This window comes from Ambystoma mexicanum, chromosome 4q (assembly GCF_040938575.1).
Source record: "Ambystoma mexicanum isolate Mex_15411 chromosome 4q, UKY_AmexF1_1, whole genome shotgun sequence".
Classification (NCBI taxonomy): Eukaryota; Metazoa; Chordata; class Amphibia; order Caudata; family Ambystomatidae; genus Ambystoma; species Ambystoma mexicanum.
The window spans coordinates 463,123,241-463,137,948 of record NC_090928.1 but is presented as its reverse complement, the minus strand read 5'-3'; the positions used below and the strand labels follow the sequence as shown (position 1 = coordinate 463,137,948).

At 41.5% G+C, this 14,708-nt stretch overlaps 1 long non-coding RNA gene across 1 annotated transcript in view; it reads right to left on the bottom strand.

Moving 5' to 3' along the window:
* Window positions 1-2,692: 2,692 nt before the first annotated feature.
* Window positions 2,693-14,708, bottom strand: part of LOC138467788 (uncharacterized) — an 813,106-nt gene continuing 801,090 nt past the window's right edge. The window contains exon 4 of the long non-coding RNA XR_011268139.1: window positions 2,693-6,562. This is a non-coding gene — a long non-coding RNA (uncharacterized lncRNA). The remainder of the gene's footprint in view (window positions 6,563-14,708) is intronic.

Sequence of the window (14,708 nt, the reverse complement as noted above, 5' to 3'; positions counted from 1 at the left end):
AGCAGTTGTACATGTTATGCTATGGTTATATGTGAAAAAATATATTTCCCATGTCAAATGTCCTTGCTGTTTTTTCTATAGGTATGAGCTGGCCAACCCTGTAGTTGGTGCATATCGTTCACTTCATATGTGTGTCCCTTATCATGAATTCTTAGGCTGTGAAACACATGATAAGTTTGATCTATACAATTAGCTCAGGTTTCATTCATGCTTGGCATCATGAAAATGTATTGTGCCAACAGAAATACATCACAAACTGAAAAACTCAGTTGCCACCCATTTAAACTCTACTTTGCTCATCTTATTTATGCTGCATGCAATCCTTCACACACTTTCTCCAATCATATGAGGCGTTCTACAAGAGGTATGTCAGCCTATTGGGCAAAAGACATTACTTCAACAGAAATTTGAAGGAAGGCCATATGGTTTTCTCGCTCTTCATTCATTGATCACTATAAACTGAAGGTGCAAAGTGGGCATCTTTGTCCTGAGCACAATAAACATGGCATAAATTAGCATAACCTGTTAATTCACATATACAAAGCTGTTGCAAGATAATTTAGTATACATCATTGGTTTATGTAGCAATCTGCCATTCATGAATCTTTGGTATGTCCTCAATTCATTGGGAAGATGATGAAGGAGGAGAGCTGGAAGGTAATGAACTGCCACTTATTTGCTCTGCAAGCTCCAGTTTTCATGCTTTAGAACCCTCTACGTAAGGACTGTAGGCCAGTTCCAGGGCAACAGCATTGAGTACGCTGCTGGTCATGTGACCGGGCCCTGCCACTCACTTGCTCCACTCACCACCTATTTAATCAGTCCTCCTTAGGCGTCCTAATCAAAGGACGTGCAAAGACAAGGACCTCACCTGTTTGTACCTGTTCAGGCCTGATAAGGCCAATGGCTTGACCCGCTATCCTACATTTCACCTACAAACTAATTGCTACTTGTGCTACTCAACAAAAGACATCACCATGTGTGTCCTCCCTCCACTACCCATCCCCACTCTCACTATGGTTTGAAGGGCCACGTACCAAGGGCAGCCCCAGAAAGCTACCCTAGCAAACCTCATCAATATTACCCTTGCCCCTATCCCAGTGAACATTTATTTAGTAATACCTGGCATACTGTAGCATAACCTCAGAATACAATTCCCAAACCACTTCTCAAGAGAAGAAATGTTCATTGGAAACTTACCAGTTAAAATTAACATTCTTTGCAAGGTGGTTGAATCCATGAATTACCACAAATAAGGAAATGAACTTTTGCCAACATCATAACCAAGTTAGCATTGTTCAGCTGCTCTCCATTATAAGACGTGTCATAGTTAAGGCCTCATTCAAACATTTCTACAAATCTGACACACAAGAGTAACTAATATAGGGTCAAAGGGAAGAGCCAACTTCTGTGCATTGTGTAACACCATATGTGATCACATAGCATAAGCATTTCCAAGCAAATTGTGAAAAAGCCAGATATGTTGCTGTTTATTGTTTATAAATTACTACCAAGATTTTGCTTAACATTATAGTATTAATACTGGTATACATACTATGCAGTGATGGAATCTACTTTCAAATCTGTGACCAAAATGTTAGGCTCAATTTCACTTATATTGTTGGTGAGGAAACTGTACATAGCTGAGCCACATAATGAAACAATTAGATTAGAGTGGAAGCTGCAGTATAAAAAAATGCCCCATGTAGAGCACTGCTATTAGTGCTTGAGTAATGTGAGATGGTATTGGGCAGCTCATATAACATAAATAAAATGAGCAAAGTAGAGTTTCACTGGGTGGGCAATGAGTTTGTCGGGTTGTGATATATTTCTGGTAGGCACATTACCTTTTTTGGATGATAAACCTGAATAAACAGTGAGTTAATCTGATACGCCTCAAGTAACCATTTCTTTCATGACCTAACAATTCACGATAAAGCATGCACATATGATGTGAAAGATATTTATAAACCATGTGATTTGCAAGTTCATTCCTATATAAAAAGATGCAAGCACATTTGATGGATTACTGCAGAAAAACGGAAATGCAAACTACTAGGCCTTAGCCACTGTGAATTCTCCATTTTCACTTTGCTTCATAATTTCTCAGAAAACCATGTACCTTGTCGATTTTGACTGAAACGCCAAAAGACTTTAATAATACCTGGTATACTGTAGCCATAACTACAATTCCCAAACCACTTCTTAAGACACTTCTTAAGACAAGAAATGTTCACTGCAAACTTACCAGTTGAAATTAACTTTCCCTGTAAGATGGAAGAATTCATGAATTACCACAAATAAAGAAAATAACATTGGCCAACATCATCATCAAGCTAGCATTGATCAGCTGCATTCCATCATAAGACTTGTCATATTTAAAGCTACATTCAAACACTTCTGCAATTCTGACACAAAGGACGTTACTAATCTGGAGGCATAGGGAAGAGCTTGATATCCAACTTCGAAATAGAAACACAGCTGCAATATTTTTCAAGCAAAGAGATATGCTGCTTGTTTGATGATAGGAATCGCTATGCACCCCGATTAATTTTACATTTTCCCATGTATGTGTATTGTGTAACAACATATGTGATCACATAGCATGGAACCCAAGTGGGTTCATGCCCTTCCAAAACACACCATTTTCAAGCAAATTGTGAAGGTGTCAGATATGGTTGCTGTTTATTATTAAAGCAATACTGCCAACATTTTGTTTTGTCTACCACATAGTTTTCACTCATGTACATGCAATGATGCTGAACAGTGTACCCATGTAGAGCTCTGCTCTTAGAGATTGAGTAATTTGGGATAGTATTAAGCAGCTCATATAGCATAAATAACATAAGCAAACTAGAGTGTCAATGAATGACAACTATGTTAGTCAGGTTGTGATGCATCAGTGGTTGGCACAGTACATTTTTGGAATGCTAAATCAGAATAAAATATTAACTAATCTTATAGACTACAGACACCATTTATTTCACAACTTAATAATTCATAATAATGCATACACAAACCAGGTGAAAGAAATGCATAAACTATAGATTTTCCAAGGTCATACCTAGACAAAAATAGGCAAAGACAGTTGATGGATTACTACAGAAAAGCTGAAACGCATACTATGAGGCCTTAGCCACTGTGGCTTCACCTTCTTCAATATTTTTCACATTTGCTCAAACACCATGGTGCATTTGGCTTCAAACCCCAATACGCTCTTGTACTTCCTGGCATAATGTAGTTATTATTTCAGTGTACAATTCCCAAACCACTTTGCAAGAGATGAAATGTCCCTTGAACATTACAGTGGTGATTAACCTTCACAGTTAGCTGGCATAATCCAGAAATCTTTACAAATATGCAAAAGAACATTGGCGAATATCATAACCAAGTTAGCATTGATCAAGTGTACTGTATCTTAAGACTTCTCAAATTTAAAGCCACATCCAAACACTTCAATAACTCTGACATGGTAGAAAGTCACAAATATAGGGTCACAAGAAACAGCTTGATATCCAACTATAAAGCACATACACAGCTGCAATATTTGTCAAGGGCAAAGTTATGCTGCTTGGTTGACACTGGGGTTTGCTATGTGCCCCCATTTGCTTCACATCTTCCAATGTCTGTGCATTATGTAACAGTTTATGTCATCACATATTATTATACCCAAGTGTGTCCATGCCCTACCCAAGTACACCATTTACAAGTAGATTGAGAAAATACCAAATGTGTTTGGTATTTATTGTTTATGAAGTACTGCCAACATTGTATTCTGCACACAAATGGAGCTCATTTGCATGCAATGGTGCTGTACATTATGCTAACAAGGGTGTTCTGGATGCAATGCAGTGATGTAATGTACTTTCAAATCTGTGACAAAAATGCTACACTCAATTTCACATATATTCTAAATGAGGAAACTGTGGAAACCTACAGAACATAATGCAACAAAACTCAGAAAAAACGCACTATCTCTTAAAAGTAAAATCCATGTTCTTCAATAAAAAAAAAGAATTATAAGAGTTGTGACCATATATTTCTTAGAGAGCAGCAGCACATTATTTTTGGAAGAGGGCATGAGAGTAAGAGCAGAACTTCTGGGGCAAAGGCAAACCTGCTAGAGCAGAGCAATGGACTGAGGGACGAGAGCCACGAGTGGAGAACCCCAGGAGTTCCCAGCAAGAGGTTGTTGCCTCCAAAAGGCAGCAAAAGACACGTGGAGAACCAAATCCCATACAATAAGGATCCATTGGGTTTCAAGGATGCCAGTGACCGTCCTGGGAGAACAGCAGAGTTGGGGAGGCCAAGCCTGTGGTACTAACCTTGACTCATAAACTTGAAGACAGTAAAGACAAGAAAGAAACACACACAGCCGGTGAGTTGGCAAGTGACGTGCAAGACTGGTGTGCGCTAAAGAAAAATTGAGGTGGCAACATAATTTCACACAATTGAAGGCTGTACGCATGTGGATGAGATGTGAAGAAAGGCAGACCTGCAAATGAACCTTGAAGTAATGATAGCTGTTAATTCAGTGATAATTAGTAACAGAGTAGTCCATCGAAAGGAAGTAGCCCACTCGAAAGTCTCTATGAAAGGTGAAACGTTTGCAGCGATAAAGTGAATGAACTGTAAAAGCAAAGTGATTGAAATTGACCCTGAGAAAAGGGGAGAGTAAAAAGGTAAACGTTGAACTTTGGTGCATAATACAGTAAACTACCCAGACAAAGGAAGCACTGGGACAAATAACATAGGAGTGTGAGTTAAAAGCTGGAAAGACAAAGTAGTTCTGCAGAGGTCAGTGGAAAAAAGGGCCACACCCATTCAAAAGTCTTCGACATCAGGAATCTGTCTGAGCCCGACTGAGGAAGAGTGAAGGTGAAATAAGATAGGGGAAGGGAACCCCTAAAGGAGGTGAATTAAGCTTGGGGAAGGGAACGCCTGCAAGTGTTTGGTTTGGCTTTGAGCAGTCTGAACCCGACTGAGGGGGACCGACTTGAACTTTTGCTGTGAAAGGTCTGAGCCCGAATCAGGGAGACCGATGTGGATTTGATTTTTGAATTAAGAGGTCTGAGCCTGACAGAGGAGGACCGATATGAATTTATTGCTGAACTGTGTTTTGGAAATTGGAAAGTAAGAATCATGGAAGGCCAGGCGAGGCTTGATCCACGTCTTGAACTGTCTTTGTGTTAAGAGCCTAAGCCAGAGTGTGTCATCTTGCCTACGGGAATCGCCTTACTACATGCTGTCCAACATGGGGAGGAGAGTGGACTCAGCCACATTTATTCTTTATATTTCAACACTGACTTTTCTTTGCATACATATTCTCCTATTCACACGTTTTGCACAAGATATAGGGCAGGCATTAGGTTTTTGTTTAGTATAGGCCATTTTGATTTGAAAAACTCAACTAGGACTGTTTTATTTATTATTTTTGGTTGAGACGACTGCCATGTTAGCTATATGGCAAAGTAGGAGTGTCTACAACCCAATTGAAACTTCAATAAAGGCTTTTACACATTGTACCTTTTGTGTCAGTGTCATACTTGTGATACCATAACTCCCTTACAGTAAACCAATGCTTTGACAACACATCACCTATGTTCTCAACATCGCTATTAACCCCATTCTCAAATTTCTGAACAATGAAATTCCTTTCCTTCTGAAATTGGCTCAATGTTTCAAATATCCAGTGAAACAAAAATAGCCCAAAAATAGCACAATATCCTAAAACTATACCTCACTCTCAAGCAATGTGCTATATCGAACAACTCATAATATAATGATACAGTATAATCTACACTGCAAAATAAACATCACTCAGAAAAGTACATTCTCTGATAGGTTCAAAAGCTGAACAGTAGCTGAGGTACTTGACATACTATTGACAGCTACCCACCACACAAATAATAAACATCCAATTACAAAGTAAATACAAGACATGTCACCTTCTCTCCTCATGTAATATTCCTCCATTCCTAATTCTAATATCTGAGGTGACAAGCAGTATTTTTTTCTATCACAGTACAATGGAAAACTACATGGAATGGGTGGAGGATTATCCTACAGAAGAAGAAATTAAAAAAGATGTTCAAGAAAAGGAACCAGAAGAAAATACATCACATTCAAGATTGTGTGAGTCCATTCTTTATATCTATGCAAAATGAGACTAACGATAATATGGTATTGATCAGTTTTCAGTCACCAAACAGATATAGTTTATCTAACTACTTTTAAATATTGATGCAACCAACATGAATATTTTTTAAGTGTATACTATCTTCAATTTTTAAAAAATATTTCAAATATTTTCAAACATTCATTGACATTTTTGATGACAGTGTTTAAAATATAAAACCTTGGGGGTAAGTCACATAGATTTGTATACATATATACATAATAGATCATTCTTAAAAAGGACTCTTTCGGGTACAGTGTACTTTTTTGCACATTGAGGCCGAAAGCTGTTGTAAACTGTGCCTCTGAGGTTCAACACCCCATTCGACGATACTATAGCTGTTGTTATTCATCTCTGTTTAAAAACAACATAGTGTTCTTCTATCTGTAAAAAAAAAAAAAAAAGAAAACACAATTAGTTCTAGAACACACACACTTTAAGAAACACAATTTAATAAACACGTTTTAGGACCCTCATATCTTTTATGCAGTGCATGAAATGCACTATATAAGATACAACATTTATGCATACGACACTGTTGTTCTCTTTGCACATACTAATCATTGGGTCATTGGGAAATCAATCCAACTTGGATAAAAAAAACATACAATAATATAAAAAAGTATTACAACTGTCACTACAATATATTGTAATTGGTTATATATAATGCACTTAATACCCAGAGGTGTCTAAATGCCGACTCGGGATCAAACCAGTGTTGCTCTGGGTCGTCTTGCTTCCAAGGCAAGCGCATTGCCCCTGAGCTATCCTCTCGAGAACAAACTGGGTCTCATTATAGGTTCGGCAGTAGCCTTGCCGGTAAAACCGGCAGGCTGCCGCCAAACTTGCAATTCTTTCCGGTGCCCACAAATGGCCAATTACTGGGTCATTACGGCACTGCCGGACCCGGTAATTGCCCGTTCGCGGGCACCAGAATGGAATGCTCCCCATTCCCATTTGAGCCCCATAGAGCTCAATGGCAATGGGCAGTTTGGATGCACCGGCACCATTCAGAATGCTGCCGGTGCATCTCACATGCTGTGCTCGTGGGTCCCGCTATGCCCGCCAGATCCCGGACTGGCAAACTTGTAATGAGGCCCACTGAGTAAGAATAAACAGGGGAAATTATGCTAGGTAGTAGCAGTAGAATGAGATAGAGTAAAGGAACTTGGACAGCAAGAGACTATCAGGTGGGAAAAGTAAACTTGGAGACTGAGCTGCTGTGAGTGCCTTCAGCTTTACCTCATAAAAAAAGCAAGGTACGCAAAAAACAAGTGCTGACAGTTGACAAAATTACTGGGGGAAGGTCCAACACAGCGAAAAGGAGATTGAGAAAGTGATTTACAAATTATGTGGAAATGTTTTACATATAGGTCCTTCAAACAAGCCACGCCACAGTTTGGGATCCTCAACGCTCATTCAACATCTTGCCTGCATGCATTGGAATGAAATTAAACAATCATATAGGAAGGCGCATATGAAACATAAAGTCAAAACACATTGAATAAAATCAGCAAACCAGTATTCATAATCTGCACCACACTGTACATATACTATCACTATTTTTCCACCAACCAACACCCAACCCCAAGTCATCCTGCCTGCACCTTAACTGTCGAATTGTTTGGTAATATGTAAAACCTGTCACAGACGGATCAGGTTGGGAGATGCCACCATAGACGTTTTTGACAAGGCTGTTTCAGAACATGAGGACTATTGCCAATGCTGGGTGCAGTATTGAAAACTAAACTAGGATGGCTAGTGCACAGCAGTACAGAGGATAAGGGTACAATGCATAGGGAATAATACAGTAGGAGATGGTATGTGTGACCCAATTGCCAGTAGTCATCACAAAATAGTGTAGGTTCCCAATCCATCCCCACCACATAAACGGGCTGCAGGAATGAAAATGTGTGCACACATGGATAAACTGCATAGGTCTGTACAAGATGTGGATACACTACAACTACAATAAAACACATAACAAACAAACAATAATGGTATACAAATGACCAATACAATAAACAAACAGGGAAATATAAACAGGGTCAGAATAAACAAAGGATGTTACACTGGGTAGTTGCAGGACACAGGATGGGGAAGGTCAGGTAAAATATAAGAACAAGAGAGAATAGGGTGGGATAAGTAAAACTGGAGAACAAGGGATAGAAAACAATTACACAGGTAGAAACACTAGTACTATCATTTTTTTAGCAGTCTTTTTCACCCCACAAAAAACAATCTTCAAAAAGACCACTGCAGATAGTTGGACATATTCCAAGAACGAAGAACACCATTTTCAAAAGAAATTGAGATAATCCTATGCACCTTGTGCAAAAAGATGCTCAAACGTGGACCTTCAAATGTTCCATTTCAACGCTTGAAAACATCCAGTTTCAGTGGGACGCCACCGACAGTGAATGGACCCTCAACTTCCTCAGCATTGTCAATTACACCTGTTGCAATTTTACTGTTCCCAATGTTTCAGTTATGAGAGTAATGTCTCGCCTATGCCACAAATGGGTTCTCCTTGGAACTAGGAATATCAGTACTGATCAGCCCTCTATTGCAGGTGTACTAGGAAAATTAATTTAGAAGGCAAGCTAGTGAAGTCTGCCCGAATTGTGTGGGGTTACAACCGCATCTCATTTGCCTGAGTGTAAACCAGGGGTGGGGTCATAGCACTTGAAGTGTTGGGCACCCAGAGCAAGGTTGGAGTTGTAATTCTTCTGCTCTCACCCGGGAAGTGGATGACAGGGTGCTGCAAGGGAATCCAACCCAAGGTATGGTAGAGTTCCCACCAGAAATATTGCCCAGGGCCGCGGGTCCTATCCTGGAGCATAGCTGGGGTCGACAAACATCTTATTGATGAGGACTGGCGTTTGTTCATGATGGGGTTCGAGGTGGTTTCACTGCAGCAAACTTGAGCCCTAAAATCAACAATTCTGGAGAGGTATGCAACCTTTTTTGCATCTGCACTCAAAGGACCGAGGGGATGCCCATCCAGGGGCCTGGTGATCTGGGTCAAGGACTCTCTTTGCAAAACTGTCACAGTGCTGGATATGCACTCTCCTGATGTATTGGCCCTGGATCTGGAATTGTGGGATAGCACCCCTGTCCTATTTGTTAATTTTTACAGCAGGGGCATGCCTGGCAGAGGGGTGTCATTCCTATAGAAATAGAAAAGTAAAGAAGGCAGTTATGGCATGGAGAGGGTGCTCCTCCGGACTTCCAGAAAATTTGATTATGGGGGATCTCAATGCCCTGATTGAACGGTGTCCACTTTGTTTGACGCCACGACAAAGGAGGATAATGTCTGGGGTGTGATTCCCCCGCTTACTAGACCCCCAATGAGGCAGTATGAGGCAGCGGATGAGTTGGTCATCCTGTTAGCCTCTGTTAACCTTAGGGCGTGTAATGGACATTTTGTGGGCGACCACCCTGCAGTGCATACTTTTGACAATGGTCGGTTGTCTAGCAAAATTGATTATATGTTTGTCAATCTGGAGACCTGGAGATTTATTTGAGGCATTTGAAATCACCAGGAGGGTGGAGAGCAACCACCATCCCCTATGTATGACATTGGGTAAGGATTTCTGGGGGGATATAGGAGGAAGTAAGGGCACTTAAGATGACATAACATTTTCCCCTGATTTATTGGACCAGGCGAGAAAGAATGTGAGGTGGGGTAGGTTGGACCTGGAAGGGGTTCTCCCGCAGGTGTATCCTGCAATTTGCCCTCTTCTCGAGAACTTTGCAAGGTCAGTCCCGAGAGATGCTGCAGCCTTGATTAAGTTCCATGAGGAAATCATGGGGAGAGTAGGAGACTATTTTTCTAAACCTGCGACGAACACATATAAAACCAGGGAGAAAGCGACACCCTGGTATGACAGGGAGTGTCGGGAAGCCAAGGGGTGCCTTATAGTTGCTTCTAAGTGTAAATGACAGCTGAGAAGCATTGTAGTTAGAAAAGATCTGCTTACCACACATTGTTGATCGAGAAGAAAAGGGGCTGGCATGAAGAGCTATGGGGGGATCTCCTGGAAGAAATTTCCCATGGGGATTCTAGCGCATTTTAGTCCAAGATGGGGGTGTACACCAGGGTAGCCAACTCCAGCTGTATGGTTTAAATCCGGAAACATTATGGGCAGATTATTATGGTACCCTTCAGCTTGTGGACCCGGAACTTCGAATGAGTTCTACACTGCTGCCGATTGCCCTGTGCTGGCCCTAGCTCTACCCCTATCTCCCATGAAACTCACAGAGTCCCAGGTGGAGCATGTGTAGGTGTGCCAGAAGCTGGGCAAAGCCCCAGGCACAGATAGAGTCCTGATAGATTTTTTCAGGAACTAGTCTTCAATATGAGCACCATATTTCACCAAGTTATATAATGCTGTGTTGGCCAGCACCATGGTTCCGGGGTCTTGGACTGGGCTGAAATAGTCCCAATACATAAAAAGGGTGTGCACAATGACCCCTTCAACTTTAGACCTATTTCCTTGCTGGGGACAAGACATTTGCCAGGGCACTTTTATTCCACTTGGATGAGTGGGTATTGAGCTCTGGTGTACTTGATCATCGTCAGGCCGGATTTTGTGAGGGCTTGAGCACAATAGACTAAAGTCTTTGGCTGCGCTTGATCTGTGAAAAGTATTCTGTTCTGAGAAAGGTCAGTGTCTATGCTGTGTTTGTGGACCTCCGCACGGCTTTTGATACGGCCCCATGGGCATGTTTGTGGAAGGTGCTGGAGGAGCTTGGGGCCTCTGTAGCTCTGCTTTCAGCAATTCAGAGTCTTTAAACAGAGAACTCAGCGGTGGTCCGCTGTAGCCAAGAAGGACCCCTTCCAGTAGTATTGCTATAAGGAGGGAGTCCACCATGTTGGCGCAGAGGCTGTTCTGCATTTTCATTAATGAAGTTTTGAAGAGGTTGTTGGCCACCCAGAATGCACCCTTTTGCTAGCAGGTGACAAGTTTCCTGCATTATAGTTTGCAGATGATGCTGTGCTCCTCTCTCTCACACCGGCAGGTGTGTACAAACAACTGGAGATTTTTGTGTTTTGCGCAAAGAAGAATGGGCTTGCCTTGAATATCACAAAAACCAAGGCTATTGTCTTCAATGCCAATTCCAAGAAGAAGCACAAGCCCTTATCTCTCTTTGTAGAAGGGGTGCAATTGAGCAGGTTCAGTGCTATGATTATCTAGGTCTGAGAGTTATGTCATCATGTAGTTTGAAAATGCAGGTTAAGAAGGCCAACCTCACCTTGGCTAGATATAGCGTGGCCCTTACTAGATTTACCAGTGAACATGGAAATGGGGCAGTGCAGGTCTCACTTGAGGCCTACAGAGCACAAGCATGCAAGGCAGCATTGTTTGGGGGGGGACCTCAGGGGGCACGTGGAGACCAAGTCCCTTGCATTGGCTGAGACAAAATTTCTGAAGAATATCCCTGGGTTGCCCACTGCAGCCCCGAACATGCCAGTGTGTTTGGAAACTGTGTTGGAGGGGTTTGAGACGACCTGTAGGTTACGCCTGTTTTTTTACTGGGCTCTCCTCTGGTCGAATCCTCACCTTTGTAAACACAAAGAGGCAGTTACAGATGTTTTGTCATTCAATCATCACACCAGTTGCAAAGGAAGCAATCAAGAGAGCAGCAGGGGCAAAGGCGCAGGAGGGCATCCAGGGAAGATCCAGGGCTTCTGAGCAGCTGGCCGAATATATTTCAATAAAGACGTGGGCGGGCTGCGAAGAATAACTGGACTATGTCTCGCCCAGGTGGGAAAGAGCATTATATTTAAATCTTGCCGACTGCTGTATTTCAGCATAGATGGAATGTTGCCATTTCGGCATCATGTATCCTTTGTGGTGAGTCTGAAGAGATGGTACAACACCATTTGTAACTCTGTCCGGCCACCATGCCTCTGTGGAAGAGCTCCCTGAAGCCTCTTTTCTTAAGCCGTGGATGTAGGTCCGTAGCTGGTGCTATGGCTATTTGCCTGGACGCCTCAGATACGGAGGCTGTGCTTGCCACTACAAGTTATCTGAGCTGGGCAAGAAACATTTATATGTATGAGCTGCTATTGTCTGTATAATGTTGATCCTTTTTTATTTGGTTCTAACGTAAAGCACTGATTGTGTAATTTTAGTGGACAATTATGAGCTAAGCGATTGTGACAATGTAAATAATGTGTTTTTTAACTTTTCTGTGAACTGCTTTTATGACTATTCTGTTGAAATAAAGCAATAAAAAGTAATTTAGGAAAGCAATAACTCCTCCACTACCCCCTATATCCATTCTTATGTTTTGAATATGGTTTAGACTTTCACGGTATTTAACTGAACAGCATTTGGTGTGAGAACACTGGGATGATGAGAATGATGCATATCGGAAATCGCACGAGCACCACAAAATTAAAATGCATGTGCCTCATGCATTACATCATAGACAATCGGCACCTCATCCAGCAAGTCCATCCACCAATGAGAAACCTTCAACAAACAGTGACTCCTCAACTTCTGTTGGTACTGCTTCAATTCGACATCTTGCTAATCTACCGGCAACCAATTTATCTGTTAAGAAAATAAAGTATTCCATAAGCCACAATTTGCTTTCCATGAAAGATGCAACAACATAAGAGTCACACAGATGTACATCTACATATTATCTAATCCTCTTTTCCCTTGACAAATTATTTCTTCCATCTTTTTTTCATCCACTCCTACAATTTCTTTTTTTTACATTTTAATTTTAATAATTTTCAGTCGAATACAACACAAAACAGTATTGAACTCCCATTCCCCTCACCTCCCCCCATCCTCACCACCAAAGATAATACCATTCTTCTTGTTATTGTTAGGTATATTAATAGTTTCACACAGTATCCATAATCCCTATTTTATGGGGGCACCATTGCACCATATAGTCACTCTGTAAATACGATAATATCATGCCCCAGTCTTGTCTGAATACTTCCTGGGCGCCTTGAATCGTGTATGTTACCCATTCCAATGAGACAAATGTCCATACTTTCCGGAGACACTCCTGGCTTGTCGGAGGCTGGTGAGGTTTCCATTGTTATGCGATTGCCAGCCATGCTGCTATTACAAGGACCATGAAGCCTCTTTTTTGAGTCTTTGTGAGTTTTTTTTTCTGAGAGGGATCCCACAATCCCAACATCCACACCTCTTTGCCAAGCAATTCCATCCCCTGAACCATCTTTCCCATTTGTGATTTCAATTCTCCCCAAAAAGGTTGTAGAACAGGACAGTCCCACCATATATGTGCCCAATCTCCCACTGTCTCACAGCCTCTCCAACATTGGGGTGACATGGAGGGATACATTGCATGCATTTTTTCCAGAATGTGTTGCCATTGAAATGTGATTTTGTCCCTCAGTTTGTCAAATGAGAAATTATATCGTGCCTCCTATTTCAACGAATATATGTATATTGGCCTACGCCAAGCTGCTTGTAAGCCACTTGCGAAGAAATCCGTGTTGCAAGGTCCTGACCTTAAAATTAATGTAAGCTGCCATTTTAGGTCAATCCGTCATTTTAGGTTCGCTCTGTAAAGTCACCCTGTGAGTTAAAATGGTGGACGATGTCATTCCGAAATACAACATGGCCATCTTGACCTCTGTGTGTAATTAACATGTAACTTGCCTGCAGGCTACTTGTTGAAGTCGTGAACTGGGACCTTGTCCTTCGTTGACCTATGTGTAAAGGATTACTTGCGTCAATGAAACTAATCCGCGTGCATATGTTAAGAACAATGTATTCAAATACTTAACTAAGAACACTTATTTAACTAAAATTGTATTAATGTTTGAGAATACCTGTATGGGAAATCCCAAAATACACAGTTGCCGTGTAGGCTTGTTGACGTATGTATTAAAGGTAAACTAGTTACATGTGGATATGCGAACTCGGCATGAACCCTAGATCAGTAATGTATTAGAGGAATGTTAACCCGAAGTAGGGTTGGACATCGTGCTCGCAAATGGTATAAAAGAGCAATGAATTCTAATGGCCAGCGTCTCTCACTGAACACACCGAACCACGCTGGAGTTTGCTGTGTTGCACTGAGGGCCAGTAGCTATCTGATTTTGCTTTGTTCTTTGTAACTGATTCAGTATGAATTAAAGATCTTCGTATGTTCCTTTGTAACCCGTGTTCGGTGTATTTCTTTTTGGGGTACTCAGCCTCGATATTTTGATTTTGTTTTCACAGTTGGTGCCCGAATAGGGACCCTCAATATTTATGCCGGATTATCGAAGGTTGACCCTACCTATCGGACCGGATCTTACGGTGTGACAAAAACGGGCCCCACTGAATAAGATGCGACACCTCAGTAGCGCTGCACGACCCGATCCCTGGACCATTAGCTTGTGGTCCGAGAACGGCATACTGACGAGGGTCCACTTATCGAGGTGGGCAGATTTGCCGAAATCACCACACACGAGGTAAGATTAGTTAGGTAAGATTCTTTGAAATCTGATCGGACCTCCTTAGGAAATCGATCAGGTGAGTTGTGA